Raw genomic sequence first — 16,224 nt, forward strand, 5'->3', positions numbered from 1 at the left:
CACCTTCTTCCCTAACCCTCAAAACAAAGGGGAAAGAATTGTGCACTCACTAGACATGCACAGACAGCTCAGATACTACCTGGACCATACTAAACCCTTCAGAAAAACAGACCAACTTCTTATCAGCTTTGCCCCAGGGGCAGAGGGGAAGCCCATTTCCAAGCAAACCATTTCCAAATGGATATCACACTTTATCCATTACTACTACAGATTACATGGGAAACCACCCCCTAAGTCTATTCATACCTATTCCACTAGGGCAGCCTCCTCTTCCACAGCATTCCTCAGAGGAGTTCCCACCAGGGAAGCTGCCACCTGTCCATACCTTTACAAAGCATTACCACCTACCTCTTTTCTCTAAGGCTGGGGAAGGGTTTGCCTCTGCAGTTTTGCAGGGCTTGTTTACCCATGCCTAGGTCTTTAACTAATCCTTCCACCCCTCTCTTCAGCTTTGGGAATCCTCCCATAGGTGATGACTGCAACAGTGAAACATTAAGAACATAGTACAGTTGTGTGCACTTACCATAAATGTAGATGTTTGAGTGTATTCACTGTTGTAGTCCTGGTTTCCCTCCCTCCTTCCTTCCCACTTATATCCTCTTTCCTTATGGAGACATAAGCTTTTTATGGTGGCTTTTAACCACCAGGACTACTTTACCATATTTCCTTGGGCGTCTGACTGGTTAGGGCAATAAAAACTGATGTAATGGTGTCGGCTGCCTTGCTCTATAGCATTGATGACCTGATGTCAGTCTACAAGTGACAGCACCCAACACAGAAAAACATTGACTCTGGTATTCAGGCCGGCTGAGGGCTACCACAGCAGGAATAACCCACAGGTGATGACTACAACAGTGAATACACTCGCACATCTACATTTATGGTAAGTGCACACAACTGTACTTATTCCTGTTATTGTCAGAAGGGGAAGTAATAGAATTAAGAAAACTGATTGCGGATTCTTCAGTGCAACAGAGATGGGAAGCGTGCTGTACTCCTGAGGCCCCATCTGCTTGAGTTGGTGGTCACTCAGGTGGATGCAAAGATCCCATGGCACCTATCGAAATTAGTAGTTTTTTTATTGATATCTACATTACATATTTACATTATTTACAAATCTACATACATTATAAACTTCAGTTTAAGCACCCCCCCATGCTTTTATCCACAACCAAAACATTATTTTCTCCAGAATCTTTCAGTCCATTTTCCATTGTACTTAATTAAATCTCTCATTCCATATAGTCCATGAAGAATAACATATTACTCTGTCCATTTTCTTTTCTTCCTGTTTTTGTGCACCATAACCCGATTCTATTATGTCCATATATATTTGCTCAAATTTTAACAAGCTTTTCACCCTATTATGTTTACATATTTCTTTCCACAAATGAACTCTCTCACATTTCAGAAACCCGTGCTCAGTAGTCTCAAACTCTCCACATTTATACATATTCTAGCTTGCTTTTTTTCTATGGCATGTTTGCCTTAACTGGAAATTTTCTAATAATCTTCATAAAAAAATTACATTCTTTAATCTTTTTATAGTTATATCTCATCATTATGCCTTTTTGGTATCTATTTCTAAATCTTTCCATGGATCAAGGCAATAAAATGATTTCATAATATTTAAGTATCCTTTGTATTTTTTCACATATATTTATTTTCCATAACACAATTTTGTTTTGGTACTCTTTCATTTCTGCAATGCGGTGGTGCAGTGGTAGCATTATCGACTCACAGCAAGAGGTTCTCTCGTTCGCTTCTCGGCTGGAGCACCTTCTGTGTGGAGTCTGCATGTCCTCCCCGCAGTCGAGTGGCGTTCAAAAGACATGCGTGAATGGGCGTGCCTTCGGTGAAGGTTGGGCGTCGAGCTGGCACCTTGGCACCAGAAAAAATCTGCCAATCATTAGCGGACTGGAGTTTCACTGTGGCGACCCCTAACCGGGAAAAGCCAAAAGAAGAACAACTCTTTCATTTCTTCATTCACAATGTTTTTACTTCTTTTAACTTCCATTCCTTCCCACAGTTCTTTGTATTTATAATGTAGTATCATTTCTATTAAGTTTTTATTTTCCTTCATAATTCCTTTTTATACTTTATATAAAATTAAAGCTGCTGCATGTGCTATTGGGTTTATTAAACCAAAGCCTCCTTGCTCTTCTTTCATATATAGAAGCCCTCTCTTGACTGGATTCAGTCTCGAGCCCCATATAAAAGTAAACATTAATTCCTTTTCATACTTAATAGGAATCATATAGAGATGTTAGCAACATAAGCAGTTTTTCTTATTACCATAGTGTTCAACAAGTGTGCTTTTTTCTATATGAAAATCTGTATGATTTCCAAAAAGTCATAGCCTTTACTTATTTGAGTACATTATCCCATTGTCATCTGTATTCATTCCTCCCCAATATTATTCTTAATGTATCTATATATTTTTTTTTGTTGAACTCAATACCACCTATCATACCTTCAAAACCAATTTGTTTACTTTTCTCTATTTATACTTCAACCATTTTTAAATTTACATTTAATTTTTCATTTACTTCCATCCATACTTTAACAATTAGTACAATATCATCCACATAATTATACATTATTGGCAATTGTATTTCTTTCATCATTTTGTATCCACTGCTACTTGACATTTTATTAAGTTCCTTTACTATTCCATTCATAACTAATGAGAAAATTACACTACTAGCTAGGCAGCCCTACTTTATTCCACATTATATTTTTATTTCTTCCCCAATCCAGCCATTTACATTTAGTTTCACATAGTTTCTTTCATAAACAGATTTTATTACTTGTAATATTTTTTTGCTTACATTATATGTGTGCAAAATTCCCCATAATGATTTATATTGAATATTATCATAGGCTTTACTTGTATCCCCTATCATAACCTTCACTTCTACATTTTTATTTATGATATCAATTGCTTCTATTATTATCCATAATAACTCTTGACTTCCTTTTCTTCTGAATATGTTTTGGTCATATATTCTGTCCATTTTTTGCAACCTTTTTGTTATTCTCATAAAAAAATTATAATCTGTATTATTCAATTTTATACTATAGGTCTCCAATTTATCTCCCATTTTTAATATAAATTTTATAACTCCTGTATGTATCTCTCTCTAATTCTAGTTTTTAACCATTCATAACTTCTATAAAAATATTTTTGCCGCTCCATTTCTTTATACATACCATATTCAATTCCACCCAGTCTTGTTGCAGAATTCATATTAATATCTTTTAGAATTTCATTCAATTATTTCATAGTTAGTTTTTGTTCTAAATGCTTATTATCTTAGTTATTTAATGTTTCACCTTTATACATTTGTTCTGTTTTCTTCTCTTAAATAATTCCAATAAATATTATTAAATTATTTGTATATTCTTCTTGTCTTATTTGCTTGCCTTCCTTATTCTTTAATTCTCTTATTTTTTCTTCTTTTACTCAAATATGGTGCTACCTCTTCTTTCCTTCCTTGTAAACAATACTTTGCTTATATAGCAAGTTAATTTTAATTTGATTCATTTTATATATTTCTATTTTTCATAAAAGGAATTTTTCTTCTCTAATAAGTCATAAGTTCTTTCTCTTCTAAATCTAATTCCTTTCATTAATTCTTTTTATTCCTTTTCCTATTCTTACATATTCATTTTCTTGTACTTTAACCCATATAGTCACATGATCTGACAATCCAGCATATTAATTCCTTTTTTAACTTTTAAACTGTCAGATATTAAAAACAAATCAATTTCTGTCTTAATTTCATTCCTTTTGTATGTCCAGTGGGTTTTTAGCCTTACACTTAACTTTCTACTACTTATAATTTCTTTAAACATTTTAACATCACGATTGCTCTTATTTTTTTTTAAATTACTGTTAGTCACCGACCACTATAATGTCCATATTTACACAAACATATTCAAGAATATTTTTAAACTTCATTTGTCTCTCTCTGTTACAAATGCATATAAAACTATAATTCTATACAGACATTTTTCAATCTCAAGTCTGTTACTGTAATTCTTCCTAGTTCCACTATGGTTGCATCTAATATTTTAATGCTTTCTTGACAATATATACATATGTCCAGCATGTTTCTTTCCCCGTTTTCCAAACTACCACACCATTCCAAAGATTTTCAGTTTGTGTTCTTTCTTTCTTCTGTTAATAATCTGATAGCTTCTAAAATAATATGTGCATCTACTGCAGCACACCATTTTAATATACCTATTCTCCTCTTAAGATTTTTCATGCTGTTCCCATTTAAAGCTAATATTTTAGCTTTTAAGAACAGTTAGTATATTTTTTTTATCCCCTTCCTTTCTTTTGTCTAAACATATTTTTTGAATTTTCTCTTCCTTTCTTTAACTCTTCCCTAGTGAATATTTTTTATTTCTTACTGTACACCACTCAGCTTCTTCCTCACTTGTCTCCTCTGTTTGTTTTTCCTTATTACTTTAATGTCATGTACAACCTCTTTATTAGTCACATCTTTTTGTGTAACACATTCTTCTAGCTCTTTCTCTTGTATAACTTCATTTTTCTTGCACATTCTAGCCATGAATAACCAGTATTGCCACAGATTTTGCACTTTAATTCACTTTTTTTGCATTATACTTTGTTTTACCACATAGGTTTATAGATTTAGTATCAGGCTAGCTGCCTTTGTGGGCCATATTGACCCTAGCCAATTAACCTATGTGAGAATCAAACCCGGCACCTTGTGTTTGTAAGGTAAACACATTTACCATTATGCCAACCTCCCACCTATAAATAATGTCTTTTTTATCAAATTAATTTCACAAAACCCCTATTACCATGAACATTAATGCTAGGTACATGCATAACTTTTTCTGGCACAGACTTTTCTCCTTTTTCTTCTATTTGTTTCCACAATGTCACTCCATGAAATCTGATTCATTTTCTGACTCACTTTGGTTTACCATTTCTTCCAAATCATCCCACCTTCCACCCCCCGATTGGAGGGTTGTAATCATGCATTTTGCAGAGTTAACTGTCTCTCCTTCAAACAATCTCTTCTGAAATATTTCTTCTGAATCCATCTTTGTTTCAGCTACAATCTCCCTTTCCTGCAATGTCATTGTTTTTTCTGCACCCACATCATAAGAAAAAAAATACTGGTAGCGATTCTACCATTGCAACTACATTTTCAGCAGCTTTCAATCCAGTATCAGCAAAAGCTGACTCAGCATATTTTCTACCTGTTTCTCCAGGCTGCCTCTGTGCCTGGAACAGGAAGTCTGTTGTGCCACATACAAATGCTTCTCCTACTACCAAGAATAGGGGAAGCTCCCTGATGCCCTGGCCAAATTTTCCCAAACAGTATAAATATCATCGTAAGTCTCCACTGAAAATAGGCTACTAGCCTAGTGGGACTAACCTGGTCAACAACAGTTAAGTACAAATCTGTTCCAGGGGTTTTCCACTTGGACTTCAATCACTATGAGGGAATATCTCAGGAATTTGGGTCTTGCAACATATATGATTCTCATGATGTTCTTCGTGTTTCACCATTGCAGTCATCACACTTGGGTTATCCTGCCAGTGGTAGCCCTCAGTCGGCCCGAATACCAGAGGCTTAGTGTTTCTGTGTCGGTTGCAGTCACTTCAGTATTGATGTCAGGGGTATAAAAACAAGCAGCCGACGCCATTACATCAGTCTTTCTTGCTGAGGAGCCCAAAGCAGAAGCAATTTGCACAAGTGTCGTTTGGCTGCTACCTGAGTTTTCGTTTCCGAAATGTAATCATCTTGAAGTCTTCTAAAGCTAAGTATCCCGTTGGGGATCCTTTTTAATTACTCTTACCAATGTCAGAAAAAGTTAACAATCATCTCACCTGTGGAAAGCAAATACCACACCGAGATTTCCGTTCTTACTGCGTCACCTGTTTAGGCCCAGACCACGACGTACCTCGCTGTCGGTTTTGTGCTTTGTTCAATGCCCAAACTATTCCTTGTTGGGGCCATATTGTAGCTTAATACTTTCGTCCTCTATCTCCGTATTCAAAAATGGCTTCAGTAAGCCATCCGACTACCGATCTTCCAAAAAATGAAAGGATAAAGACAGAGACAGACCGCACAGGTCCAAAACTGCCGACAATGCTTCCATTAAGCTAGTCAGCAGTTCACCGGTACTCAGTAAGGCGCTTTTGCAGCCCCTGATGCCAGCTTTGATGGATTCACAGGCCACTACTGAGACCCATTCGGAGTCTGGTATGCCATGAGGCTCTTCTTTGACTGTGGAACCTGCGGATGTCTCTACCTTGGATGGGTCCAGAGCCACTGTGCAGGCACTGACTTCTGAGGAAGCTCTTCACACTACCGATATTCAACACAGACAACTTCTTTCACGTCTTCAATTCTTTCTAAAACTACCAAGTTTCTAAGGCCGAGTACGAGCTACACCTGAAAAAACGATAACCCAATCTCAAGCGCCTGCTTCCTTGCCACAGTCTCACATGCTTAAAATGGCAGAAGACCTGATCATGCTGATTAGGGGAAACCAGCCCTCCTCTGCTAAAAGAAAAAGAGACTTGTCCACAGCAGCTTTATCTGACCAAGAGTCTGATGACTCTGAGGTTTCTGATTATGAAGACATGCCTTTATCTGCCTATGAGGATTCAGATGCAGAGGAATCCATTCCTTCTGCCTCCCCTCCAGAGGATTTTTATTTTGGTGAAACCCTACATCCTTTGAGAGAGCATTTCCATTGGGAATGCCAGGATTATCCTCAGTCCAAAAAGAGACTCAGGAATTTTTAGATCTACCACAGCACAGACTCTTAGCTGTTCTGAATTTTGTGAATGATGTCTTTATGGAATCCAGTCTAACTCCTGATACTTTACCCCCTGCTCCAAGGAAACCTGAATGGTACTACAGAGTCCCTGACCCTCACAAATTTCTCTTCAAAAATCCTACTGCTGACCCAGAAGTCATCTCCCAAGGACCTAAAGGAATAAAAGCAACTACAGGTAAGAATCCCACCCCCCTCGGACAGGGATTTCCGAGCTTTAGACAGATGGGGTAAAAAAGTATACACCTCTGCAACTCTCGCCATTAGAGCATTAAATTGTCAGTTCCACATGCTGAAATACCAGCAACATACTATGGAACTTAAGCAAAAATGATCTACCTTTCCTGACTGTGCAGAAAATAAAGAATTGCAGGAGCTTATGCATTCTGCAAGCCAAGTCAGCAAGCATACCCTGCAATGTGGGTTTGACACCCTAGAAGCATCTTGCAGGGCAGCAGTCACAGGTTCTGTACTTTGAAAGCATGCCTGGTTTAAGGAGCAGATCTTGCCAGACCATGTCAAATCAAAATTATTGGATTCTCCTCTGAACAAGGACAATCTGTTTGTCACCAATACAGAAGAGGTTTTAAAAAAGATAGAAGAAAAGGCCAAGTGTGTGCAGACAGTCAAAGATTTTTTTTGCAAGTGCAGCCTCCAAGATTTAGTAGGGATTGCCCCTCAAAACATTGGTCCTTTCCAGCACCCTCAAGGGCATCTCAAGCTAGACCCAGGGGAAACACACACCCCGGATTACAGTCTCAGGATATGCAGAGATCTAAGCAATGGAGTACCTCCACTTCTAAAGCAGGGAGTGCTAAGCCACCCCCTTACAGAAAGTATTCCCTAGGAGGAAAACTTACCCACCATACAAAAAAACTGGACCTCTATCACCAATGATCGATGGGTCCTCAACATAGTATCCCAGGGGTACAAATTTTATTTCTACATGCTGCCAACCCCAAAAGGGTTCCCAGACCATCCTCCAAACCAGCGGGCAGAGGCACAAAACCAAGTTCAGTCCCTGCTGTCCATAAGGGCAATTCAGCCTGTTCCTGCAGAACAGATAGGCCAAGGTATTTATTCCAGACTTTTCCTGGTACCCAGAAAAGAAGGCACCTGGTGCCCAGTCTTAGATCTATCTGTTCTAAACACCTTCCTGGTGGTACCAAAATGCTCACCCTACAGCAGCTTCTCCATATGCTGTCCAAAGATGCCTGGTTAGCCCCCCTGGACCTAAAGGAGGCCTATCTGCACATCCCAATAAGGAACTCCTGCAAAAAATATCTACGTTTCAGGGCAGGATCTATGCATGATCAGTTCTCTGCATTTTCCTTTGGCTATCCACTGCTCTCAGAGTTTTCACAAAATGCCTGGCTCCAGCCATTGCCTATTGCAGACAGAGAAATATTCAAATTTACCCCTACTTGGATGATTGCCTAATTCAGGCAGACAGGAAAAGCTATTGCAGCACCTGACATTTGTAAAGGACCTTCTAACCTCCCTGGGGTACACTATCAATGAAAAGAAATCCAAACTAGTCCCCATCAAAAAAATGTATTCCTGGGAGCAAGCTTGGACACAGCATCCCAGATGGCATTCCTTACTCCAGAAAAACAAGCCTATCTGACAGGCTACTTCGCTCAAATGGCCATCAGAACCCAGCTATCCACAAGGAACGTCCTGCAGGCTCTAGAGTTCATGGCCTCCTGCATTCTACTAACTCCATATGCCAGACTGCATATGAGGAAACTTCACTGGTACTTAAAAAGCCTTTGGTGCCAACATTCTCAGGACCTGGAAACTGTCATACCTATGATACCTTGTCTAAGGAAAGAGTTCCTTTGGTGGGCAGCAGCATGCAACCACAACAAGGGTCTTGCCTTTACACAACCCCACGCCTCCCAGACCCTAACCACAGACACATCAAATTATGCCTGGGATGCACATCTGGACAACAGGTGTGTTCAGGGCCACTGGAGCTCAAATCAAATTAATCTGCACATCAACCAAAAAGAGATGCTAGCTGTTTAGCATGCTCTGACAGCTTTCAGATCTCCACTCTCACCAGGGCCCTTACTAATCAAAACCCTTCCAGTGGGCAAACCTCTCAATCTATGTATTTCCCCCTCTATCTCTTCTTACAAGAGTATTACTCAAGATAAGGGAGGAAAGACACAGGGCAATCCTGATTACCCCAGACTGGCCACACCAGCACTGGTAACCACTACTGCACAGTCTGTCACCATTGCCTCCATGGCATCTACACCAAATCCATACTCTCCTGACTCAGCAGGAGGGACTTCTTGCATCCACAGTTGCAGACCCTGAACCTTGCAGCCTGGCTTATCCCTTGACTTCTCCTCCAGTGGTCAGCCTAAGCAAGCAGGTACTGGATGTCATACGTGAAGCCAGAAGACACCCTGACCACTCCTTTCACTCTGCATAGGCAAACCAGCACTTACTAACAATTACACAACTGTCAGCCACTCCCACCTATCTCTTCATATTTCCCAACACCTTCATCTACCTCTTTCAACAGCCCATACCTACATATTTATGCAGACTATTAATGCTCACACTTCCCATTGTTCCTTCTATTATCCAATAACTAATCTTACACACTGTTACTAACACCACCACACACATCTCTGAAATGCTACTTATATTTCACTACACAAATCCTCTGCTTAATTGTAACTCAACTATGACTCTGTTTAACATCATATCATCATTAACCCTTATATTACTTGCACATATTACCTCATAATGTCTCACAAATCCCAGAACACCACCTCATCATGCTACTGCTGACACTGTCATTACTGATACAACTCCTTTAAACCTTAACATTTACCCCTCCATCTTTCACTTGTCACTCTCACCCCATCTCATTCACCCCATTGCCCAAACTAACAAACCATCCATAAAATACCACTTATATATTACTAACACCTTCCACACTATAGAGCAAATCACCTCCAAACTAAGCCCTTTGTGGAGATGTATATTCACACCCTGGTCCTAACACTCCCATCAACCACCCGACAACACAAAACTCCACACGCATCACTGCACATCTCCTAAGAAAACCCTCTGACCTGCTTCTGCTTAACATAAACATTAGAAATATTGCAAACAAGATCTCAGACCTACATGCACACCTCCCCCTCTACTTTTCTGATATTGTTTTTCTCACTGAAACATGGCTAAAACCAGAAATAACTAACAATGAAATAGTTCCTCCTGGCTATAACTCACTGCATAAAGATAGAAGTAACAAAAAAGGTGGAGGCATTGCTATTTTATTTAAGGACCACTTAAACATTGAAATAATGGGCCTTCTACTACCTACATTAGTGGCAGCAGAAGTCATAATTTCTAAACTATATTTGAATACTAAAACAACTATAACCTAATTGGCTGATACCTTTCACCAGGGAACCATACAGACAGAGCAGAAACTCTACTTCACTGGGCCTCTAGTTCACTGCCTCAATATACCATAATACTAGGAGATATCAATACTGACTGGCTAACATGCAACTCTTCCAAACCTACAAACTTCATAAACCTTCACTGGTTTTCTCAAATTATGCAAGACCCAATGACACTTGATAAAACTACAAAGAGGGAATCAATACTCGACTGGATATTGTCAAATAGACCAGATAAAATTAGTAATTCAGGGTGTCTCCCAGGCAGCCTGAGTGACCACCTATCTAATCAGAAGTCAAACCTATCTAGTAAATCCACCACCTATCAACAGGTATATCGTAAAACATCCTTTAACCCCAACAATTTTGCTGCCTCTCTAGCAAGTTGAAACTGGTACTACTTGACAACACCTATCTAGATGACACTGTATCCTACTTTAACTCAACATTCCTCACAATACTAGACCACCATGCACCCCCAAGAACCATATGAATTAAAGCTAACTATAGCCCCTAGTTATCCAAAGAGACTAGATCCCTACTATATAAAAGGGACAAATCCTGGGTAAACTGGAAGAAAACAGGTAGCCCTACTGACAAACAAAAATATCTTGAACTTAGAAATAAGGCAAAGAAAATGATTAAGGAAGAAAAACAAGCTTCTACCACAACACTCAGAACAGATATCAAGCCAATCCTAAATAATTTGGGGCAAACATCAACAAATTGCTCCACCCAGATAGCGCTGGCACCCGTGATCCTGTAACCACTGACTGCTAAACAAACATAGTAATCCAGTTCAACAAGTTCTTTACAGATTCCATCCTAACTCTAGCCAACTCTCAAAAACCCTCTGCTACTATAAAGTTACCCAAAATCAATATTACTGGTCTTTGCTTCTCACGGCAACCTGTCCCCATCTCCACTGTTAAAACGATGTTTAATAAGCTAAAACCTACATCTTTCTCCACAGACAGTCTACCAGCAGAATTCTTTTTTTTTTTTTTTTTTTTTAAAACAAGTTTATTGTTTTTAACATACAAAAGAAATATCATAACAATTTTATACAAGTAATTAAAATAGATATGATTATAACATTCAACAAAATAACCAAAGTATTTACAAAGACATCCACTACAATCAGATCAATTAATTAAACTAAAATACCATGCTATTGAAGTTAAGATTTTTTTAACAAGTTTTGTAAAGTATCCCATATAATATAATAAGATGTTTTTCTAGTAGTTCTTGATTTTATTGTAATCAATTCCATATGGCACACTATAGTCATAACATTTTTAAATTCATTGAATGAAGGAGGTGTATCTGAAATCCAATTTCTGGTTATTATTTTTCTAGCCACTGCTAGAATAGACCATAACAAGGGAAGCTTAACCTTTTTAACACTTTGAGGTACAGGTGTGTTGAATAATATAAGAGATTTAGAAATAATGAAATTATCTGTAAAAAGAGCCTGCAAAAAATCATTGATTGACTTCCAATATTCTTTCAATTTTATACAGTCATAAAACATATGAGCCCAGTCAGCATTAATTTCTACATTACATCTTTTACATAGATTATCTTTATTATTTATTTTATTCATCATCAAAGGTGTATAAAAGGATCTATGTAAAAATTTCCATGTAAAAAGTCTCCAGACAATGGAAGAAGTAGTTCTATAGGCATATTCCAATATATATTGTTTATCTTGTTGATTTGGTGGGTCACCATTAATGGAAGTGAAATAATTCCAGTAGGTATCTACACTATAAAAAGTTTCTTGTCTGATAATTTTATGTATGTATGCAAGCTTACCTTTATCAGAAACTTTATGTTGTAAATTTAATATCAAGTAATCAATCAGTGTTGGAATAGATTCTTTAACTGTTATAGACATTAAATCAATTTTAATGAGATGTTGTCTAAAGGTCTGAACTTCTAACCAACAAGTTTCTCTCAGATCAAATTCTTGTTTTAAGAAGTCTAGATTTTTAACTTTACTATCAGATAGCAACTGATACCAGTACTTTAGATCATTATCTGTATTTAAATGAGTTCTTTCAGAAGTGGATGACAAAAGCATACCTGTAGTATACATTATAGGGAATATAATAAAATTCCATTCCTTATATTTAGGATGCATGAATATAAAATTACGATAACTAATAATAATGTTTAATGGATAACTAACTATATATTTAGGTGTAATAGGTGAAGTACAAAATTCTTTTAGTAACCATAGCATGGAATTATTTACAATCATGTTTTTATGTGTTAAGGAGATTTTCATGAAGTGAATACTAATTAGTTCCCAGTAATCTTTCCATTTTGCAACATATGACTGATCTATTAACAAAGTAATAACTTTTATAATAGAAGAGATAGTATATAAGTTAAAGTCTGGAAAAGAAATACCCCCTTGAGACCAGCTATTAGTATGTTTCTTTAATGCAATCCTAGGTCTATTAGGTGCCTATAGGAAATTTAACATTAGTGCATTTAATTTCTTGATAACTATTTTTGTAGGTGGGAGTATTATTGATTGTATTAAGTATAATATCTTGGGGAATATTATCATTTTAATAATTGTAAGTCTCTCTTCCATAGTAAAAAACATATTATTCCAGGAATTGAAAAGATTTTGTATATTAAGAAGACAGGTATTATAATTATTATGTATAATAGACTTAATATCTTTAGTTAATATTATACCTAGATAAGCTATCTGACCTGAATTGGGTACATATTTAGTAAAATCACTAATGAGAACATTTTTTTGTGTATATATAGGTAGTATTTTAGTTTTTTCTTCATTGAATATTAAGCCAGAAATACTTTTAAAATTCATCATTTTATCAAATAGAGACTGCATAGAAGAATTAGATCCTGCTGATGTAATTAGAACATCATCTGCAAAGAGTTGAATTTTAGATGTTGTATTTTCATCTATTTCAAATCCCTCTATATCAGTACTATTTCTGATCAGATTAGCCCAAGGCTCCATTATTAAAGTGAATAATAGTGGAGAGAGTGGACGCCCTTGTTTTGTACCTTTAAAAATGGGTATTTTTTGTGAGACATATGTTCCTATCTTAATATAAGCCAATGCTCCTTTGTATAGATGCTCAATTAGATTTACAAATGCATCTGAGAAGTTTGTGCACTTCAGTAAGGTAAATAAGTAGTCCCAACTTACTGAATCAAATGCTGAACTTATATCGAGACAAATAAGTGTTAAATCTTTCTTTCTCCTATTTGCAAAATCAATTAATGTTAGAGTTCTCCTTATATTATCAAAAGTGTTTCTATTTACAATGAAGCCTGTCTGGTCTATATCGATAATGCCTGGGATGATTGTCTTCAATCTATCAGCAAAAATACTCATAAACATTTTATAATCAACATTAAGTAATGAAATGGGTCGATATGAAGTACATCTAGTTGGGTCTTTATTAGGTTTTAAAATTGGCGAAATAAATGTGTATTGCCAAGATGGGGGGGTTATTAGCTCATTTTGGGCCAAAATAAAAACCTTATGTATTAATAAGTATGTACTTTTAGAAAGAATTTTATATATCTCTGGTATAATACCATCATTACCTGGTGCTTTGTTTGATTTAAGCTTATTTATTTGTGTAACAACCTCTGTATATGAAATACTTTTATCCAATAGTTTAATCTGTTGTTTATTAAGTTTTTTATTCATGTTTGTAGTTATAAAATCCTTTATTTTATCTTTAGATTCCATGTTAATGTTATTATGATTAATTTTGTGAAAATGATTTCTAAATTCATCTAGTATTTCTGGTAGACTAGAAACATTCTTCTTTTTCCTTAGAGAGAAAATTTCTTTGATATGATTTTGCTTATTCAACCTTTTTGTTTTATTCTTAAGTCTATGTAAGTATTTGGGGCTTATTGAGTAAGACAAAAACCTGTATTTCTCTAAAGTTATTTTAACTTTATGAGTTAAAATTTCTTTGTATTTCTCATTTAGTTTGTTTATTTCTTCAATGACTTTCTTATCCATAATATTTTCTTTATTATTATGTTTATAAGAGTCTAATTTACTTTGAATATCTAACAATTCCTTATCCCAAGATTTCCTTTTGTTATTATACCATCTGATACTTTGTCCATATAGATATGATTTTAAAGCATCCCAAACATAAACAATGGAGACTTCAGGAGTATTATTTATGTCTAGAAAATAAGTATGCTGGTATCCTTTTGATCTGAACATTGTAAGTATTTTTTATCATGAACTCAAAAACAATTGAATTATGATCAGATATAGGACATGAAATGATTTTAGAGTTAATTAATTCTGTTACCATCTGGTTAGAAATAAAGACTCTATCTATTTTTGAATAAGTTTTGTATCTGTTAGAAAAAAAGGTGTATGGTAATGATTTTGAGTCTATCTGATTATTAATATCATTTAAATGATAAGAATTAACAAAATCCTTTAAATGTTTTGCATTAGATGTAATTTTCCTTTTCCCTATAGTAGTAGTATCATTTTCATGTAGGATACAATTAAAGTCACCTGCCAAAATAATATCTCCTATAGAGAATGATATGATCTTATTAAGGTGGTATTTCACTGTATTAATACCAATTCCAGGTATCCAATATACATTGATTAATGTATAAGTCTTCCCATTAATTTGTATTGTAACCATACAAAACATTCCTTTATCATCTTGATAAGACTTAATAGTTTTAGGAATGGGCATACTTTTATTCCATAAAATAGCCACTCCTCTTTTTTCTGAGTGTGCTCTGAACTAACCTATACTGTATATTTATTTGTGGCTAATTTATCAATATCTTTTTTCAGGAGATGTGTTTCTTGAAGGAATACTAAGTTGGCCTTATGTAGATTAATGTATCTTATTAAGCTTGCCCTTTTACATGGGTTATTCAGTCCATTAATGTTTAAAGAAATTCCTTTTAGAGAAGTCATTTGGCATTTTTAAAACATATAAAACTTATAATCAAAAATAACAATTAACAAAATAAATAATGTTATACCTCCTCCTTTGTGTGTACCTTTAAATATAGCTGTATTTATTGAATCTCTTATGGGATTTTGTATAAGATTCAATTTTGTTTGTAGTGACAATGAGCTTACAAAATGTATTGTGGATGTCAGAACTATATACATACAACAGTGAACAAAAGAAAATAATGTAAGGATTAAACCTTGCACCCAGCCTGGAGTTAAAAACTCCAACTTAGAGTAGCACATACTACTCAAGTTAACCCCCTACCCTAAGCAGCAGTACCTCAGATGCCACCTTGTCAATTTAATACTAGTTATTATTAACTCAAATTAACAACTTTCAATTAGATTATCTGGTAAGACAAAGCTACACATTTGATAAATCAACATCATATAAACAAATAGAAACAATTCATACTGCTATGTACATCTATTTAATATAATACATTTATAATCAAATAGCATTCAAATAAACTTGATAATAGGAACCAAGAAGAGAGAAAGAAATAAAAGAAGTGAGAGAGGGAGAAAAAAAAATAAAAAAATAAAAAAAAAAGAGGGCATATCTACATATTAATTTATTCAAAGTTTGTAAAAATAAGTTCTGCTGTTCATTTAAAATCAATAACTTAGGCTATTATGGTTCAGACATCACATATGTTAAGATGTACCTATTTTCTGTCATAGAAATGCAGTTAACAGCTTCCAAAAGACTTTAAATTACTTGTATTAAAGATTTTTTCTCATACTTATTATTGCCAATAAAATAAAATATTATATTTATAGAAATTGTTATAAATCATACTGCATAGTTATGTAAATTCTCAGATATACTTGCATTATTGTGAAGAAAGCCATCTGTATTTTGTACATCTGAACTGCTGCTTTAAAATGTCACATGACAACTTCTTCCAAGATAGAGTCATAAAGATATTTATGCTTGTC

This window comes from Protopterus annectens, chromosome 2.part2 (genome assembly GCF_019279795.1).
Source record: "Protopterus annectens isolate FY-2018-M chromosome 2.part2, PAN1.0, whole genome shotgun sequence".
Classification (NCBI taxonomy): domain Eukaryota; kingdom Metazoa; phylum Chordata; order Ceratodontiformes; family Protopteridae; genus Protopterus; species Protopterus annectens.